This window comes from Lathyrus oleraceus, chromosome 4 (genome assembly GCF_024323335.1).
Source record: "Lathyrus oleraceus cultivar Zhongwan6 chromosome 4, CAAS_Psat_ZW6_1.0, whole genome shotgun sequence".
NCBI lineage: Eukaryota > Viridiplantae > Streptophyta > Magnoliopsida > Fabales > Fabaceae > Lathyrus > Lathyrus oleraceus.
Genome location: NC_066582.1, coordinates 497,289,208 through 497,295,025, shown reverse-complemented (window position 1 = coordinate 497,295,025; position 5,818 = coordinate 497,289,208).

Below are 5,818 nucleotides of genomic sequence, written 5' to 3'. Positions count from 1 at the left end.
TAACCAAAAATTCCAAATCACTTTAAACTCATGGTTCAAGTTGATCAAAAGCAATTTTGATCAATTAAATCTTTTGAACTTGAATAATCCCACAGTCTAAATTGAGTGACCAAAAGACCCTTGGTCAGTTAATAAGACTTTTCTTCTAGGCTGTGGAGCTCGAGTCCTAAAGTTAAGATCTTCAATCAAGGCATCCTCAATCATACCAAGCAGCGGATTATGCAAATGCTTCAAAGGTGACATCTTCGAAAACTTGTCAAATCCAAGTTGGAATTGTGTGGCATAAGCCTTAAGCAATAGAGAAGGAATGGGAATAAAGTATTCCTACCCCCATTCAGAGTATCTTTGGGTATGGGACGGATGACCCATCGCTCATCGTATTCACCTCTGTTCATAGCTTTAGCACAATTCTAATCATACGATTGACAAGTCTCTCTCTCTTCACAAAGAAGAGCAAGGATTACATCAATAACTTATCAATCATGAATCAAGTTGTACGACACGGGCCTTAAGTAATAGAGAAGGAGTGGGAATGGATAATTCCTACCCCTATTCTGAATATCCTTGGGTATGGGACGAATGACCCAACGCTCATCGTATTCACCTCTATTCATAGACTTTAGTGCAATTCGATTCAAACGATTGATAAGATCTTCATCAACACAAGACACAACAACAAATATTCTTCTCTCTCAACTTGAAAATTAAGACGAAAGTTACATGCCACAAGCCTTAAGTGGTAAAGAAGGAATGAGACTGGAGCTTTCCTACACTCATTCTGAATATCTTCGGGTGCGAGACGTTTGACTCGTTGCTTATCGTATCCACCTTTACTCATAGACTTTAGTGTGATTCTTATCAAATAACTACCAAGTCTATTCACTCTCCTTTCTAATCATTTCCATTCAATCATCAATCATATTATTTTTCCTTCAATCACCTTGTTTTTAGCCCTAGTGGGCTGAACTACGAAAGCTCTGACTTCCTTATTGCACCATAAGGGTACGTAGGCAGGAGAATTTAGATTCTTCGCGAGCTATCTTATTTATCAATCTACCTTATCTATTGCTCAATCAATCATTCCTCATTCATTATATCAATACCATCTTTTTGAGATCAATCATATCTTCTCCTTGGACTCCTTGTCTATCCTTTTGGGAGGTCTTAACGACAGTCCATCTCCTCAATCAAGAGTTGTTTGGGCTACAACCTTAATCACTTAATTCGGTCTTTATTTTTGGCTTTACCTTATATTGGCGGCCTGCTACCCCACGTATTGGTAAATGCCTACATTGCTCTTCGATTTAGAATCTATCTCCTTCTTGGATCCAAGATACTATTCTCCTTTGATCTCGAACTATTTGTTTCCTCAACAAGTGATATTATTCCTTGTACTATCCAGTACTGCAATCATTCCTTGAATTGGTGTTTGTCTTGTGAGCCCCTGTTGCTTAGACAAATGTCTCTTTGTATTCTCGTAGTTCCGAACTACGATTGCTCTGACTTTCTCATTGCACAATGAGAATACGTAGGCACGAGGGTGCGAATCCTTGGCGAGCATACTCCTAATTATTCCTTCTTCCGCCTTAGGACATCATCTATATCTTTGACTATTTATTACCTACATTCGACCATAAATCGTTCACCCAATGACATGTTATTTCTTTGACATCGAAATACACCTTCTTGGGGATTCCATACATACCCTTTTAGGACACATAATATAGTCTATCTTTATACCTAGAGTTGTTTGGGCTACAACCTCAAAGATTTAATTCCTTCTTTTTTGGCTAAACACCCTATAGTGGCGGCCTGCTGGTCCACGTATCGATTAAAGTTATTTCCCTCTATGGTATGAATCTCATTTCCCTTATGGATTCCAATACACTTTCACCTTTCGATTTCAAACAATACTTCTCCAGTAACTTATCACCATATATTAAATTATGTGACTTCGGTCACTTCATTCCGTTCATCTCCATGATACATTCATATTCTACCTTCATTCACTCCACTTGACATACCAGTTATCTTTGAGCCAAATACACTACCTCTTTGTCCTCCTTCTTGCGTCACCTGGTTAACCAAGAGATGTTTGGGACCGTGCCCAAACACCTATTTCTTCGTCTTTTCAGTTTTACCCTATAGTGGCGGCCTGCTAGCCCACGTACTGGTAATAGCCACCTTACTCTTGGGTTCATCTTTTCATCCTCGTTGGAGTTTAAAACATAATTATTTGGTTTAGACCATATTTCTATCACACTTCTTTTCACCTCCGGCCTCTAGTTCCTTGAACTACGATGCTCTGAATTCCGCATTGTACTATGAGGATACGTAGGCATGTGGGCCCCAATCCTCATCGAGCACTTTATCTATTTATTTTCCTTTTCCCCATTCTTTTACGAGTAACCTTAGATGTAACACCTATTCGAGCGAGAACAATCAAAACGGTTCCCATGGAGTACCATGGATGTTTGGGGTGCTAATACCTTCCCATTGCATAACCGACTTCCTTACCCAGTATATCTCTTTCCCCCGGGTTTTATCAATGTTTTCCTTCCCTTTGAGGATAAATAAAGTTCGATGGCGACTCTGTTGTATGTTCGAGCGTGCGATATGTTCGGGTATATTTCCGTTAGCTTCAGCTACCTCATCTTCTATAAACACAATTAATCAATAATGTATTTTTCGTTTGATAAAACACTACACTTTTTATGATTGACTAGAACTTCAGCACCGAGCAAGAGGTTTTGCTTGGAAGTTTGGAAAAAGTCTTAAGTTTCTTTTGAAATATTAAACTTGATTTTGAGTATAATCTTATTATTTGATTTTTGAGTTTAGTTTTTTCGGACTAAGTTAATTTTGGATAATGTTTTTAGAAAACTCATGTAATATTTGGAGTGTCTAGACATTTCTTAGGGTTGTAATATTTTTTAGAATACTCTTTGAATGTCTAGAGTTAAAAAATTTCTAGAATTAATGTATCTAGAGTTCTCCTTAGGGTGCTATAAATAGAGATATAATCCTACACTTTTGTATTAAGAAAAAAATACAAAGTTCCCTCTCCCATAAATAATTCTCCTACCTATCAAGTTTCAGTTCAAGCCTCTAATATTCCCACACACTTTTCTTAAATACAAAAGTTTTTATTTTTAACAAAGTGGCCTCAGAGCTTCAAGGTACTAAAAAAATGGCAAATGGGGGTTTCTCTTTACAAATGGCAATGCTCATAAAGAATAACTATGACAATTGGAGTATCAAGATGAAAGCGCTACTAGGAGCTCAAGATGTGCGGGATATCGTTGAGAAATTCTTCAAGGAGTAAGATGAAGTCTCGCTAAGTCAAGGTGTAAAGGAGATATTGAAGGATTCAAGAAAGAGAGACAAGAAATCTCTCGTCATTTATCAATCGGTGGTTGAAGATACATTTGAGAAGATCTCCAACGCAATGACGGTCAAAGAAGCATGGGACAAGCTTCAAACTTGTAACAAAGGAGTGGATTAGGTGAAAAAGATCCATTTTCAAACTCTTAGAGGTGACTTTGAACGTTTATTTATGGAAGAGTCAGAGTCAATTTCTGATTATTTTTCTCGAGTATCGGACATAGTCAATCAACTTAAAAGAAATGGTGAAGATGTTGATGAGGTGAAAGACATGGAGAAAATACTTTGCACATTCAATCCAAGTTTTGACTTCATTGTTGCCAACATTGAAGAAAACAGGAATTTAAAGACCATGACTATTGAGCATGGGTTATTTACAAGCATACGAAGAAAAACAAAAGAGAAAAATTAAACAAAATGAGGCTATTTAGCAACTACTATAACTCAACATAAAGGAAGTAAACTATGCGAATTACAAGAGCCAAAGAGGATGAGGCCGTGGCCAAGATCGTGGTCATGGACGAGGACATGGAGGAGAAGGAAGAGGCGGTTACAACAACTACTCTAACAATGGATAAAGAAGTTGGAATCCACAAGCAACAAGAGGTCATGTAAGAGGAAATTCATGGTCGAGGTGTGATAAATTACATATCCAGTGCTTCAACTGCAACAAGATCGATCACTATGCATCTAAGTGTAGATTCTCGAAGAAGGTTGTGGAGAAATCTAAATTTGTAGAAGAAAAAGGCAGAGAATAAGAAACTTTGCTGCTCGCATGCCAAAACCAAGTTAAAGAGAAAAGAATTAAGTGGTACCTCGATACCAACGTAAGCAACCACATGTGCGGAGATCAAAACATGTTCGTAGAGATCAACGAGGCGACAACTGACAATGTCTCATTTTGAGATGACTCAAAGATACCGGTCAAAGGCAAAGGTAAAATTCTGATACGCTTGAAGAATGGGAGTCATCAATTCATATCCAATGTCTATTATGTTCCTAACATGAAGAATAATATTTTGAGCTTGGGAGAATTATTAGAGAAAGGTTATGATAACCACTTGAAAGAACATAGTATTTTCTTAAGAGATTGTGGACATAACTTGATTGCTAAGGTGCCTATGTCAAAGAATAGAATGTTCCTCTTGAACATTCAAAATGATGTTGCAAAGTGTCTCAAAACTTACTATATTGACTCTTCTTAGCTATGGCCTCTACGATTCAGACATCTCAACTTCAACAGTCTAAAATGTTTGTCAAAGAAGGAGATGGTGAGAGGCTTTCCTAGTATAAACCACCCAGACCAACTCTGTAAAGGATGTCTAGTTGGGAAGCAATTTCGAAATCCAAAGGAATCAACGTCAAGAGCGACAAAACCGCTAGGGCTCATACTCATCAATGTTGTGGACCAATAAATCCAAAATCTTTTGGTAAGAGTAAATACTTTATTCTTTTTATTGATGATTATTCTAGAAAGACGTGGGTTTATTTCTTGAAGGAGAAGTCATAAGTGTTCGGAAACTTTAAGAAGTTCAAAGCCCTTGTGGAGAAAGAAAGTAGTCTTTCCATTAAGGCCATCAGATCTGACCGATGAGGAGAGTCCATTTCAAATGAGTTCCACAAATATTTTGAAGACCGTGGAATCTGCCTCATACTAACAGTGCCAAGATCACCACAACAAAATGGAGTAGCAGAGAGAAAAACTCGGATCGTACTAAACATGGTGTGAAGCATGCTTAAGAGCAAGAAGATGTCGAAATAGTTTTGGGCCAAAGCAGTGGCATGTGGGGTTCACCTGACAAACCGTTCCCCAATAAGAAGCGTGCATGAGAAGACAACACAAGGATAAAGGAACATATTACACCATCGGCCTCACCGACACCGAGGTTGGATGAAACAAGCTCAAGTGAGAGGACACCACGACTAAGGAGAATTGAAAAGCTTTATGAGGTAACCGAAAATATAAACAACATTAACCTCTTTTGTACCGCTTTTCTTTTGGGTGATTGCAGGAATATAAGCTATCAAGAAGTAGTTGAAAACGTAAAATGGAGATACGCCATGGAAGAAGAAATCAAGTCAATCACGAAGAATGATACATGAGAGCTTACTACACTTCCACGATGACATAAAGCAATCAGAGTAAGATGGATGTACAAGGCACAGAAGAATGCAAAAGGAGACATGGAGAGATACAAATCAAGATTGGTGGCGAAAGGCTATAGTCAAAGAAAAAGAATTGACTATGATGAGGTATTTTCCCCCGTCACTCGTCTTGAAACTATTAGAGTGGTCATTTCTTTGGCAGCCCAAAATGAATGGAAGATATATCAAATGAATGTGAAGTCGGCCTTCTTGAATGGTTTTCTTGAAGAAGAAGTTTATACCGAGCAACCACAGTTCTAGGAAGTAAAATGATAAGAAGAAAAAGTCT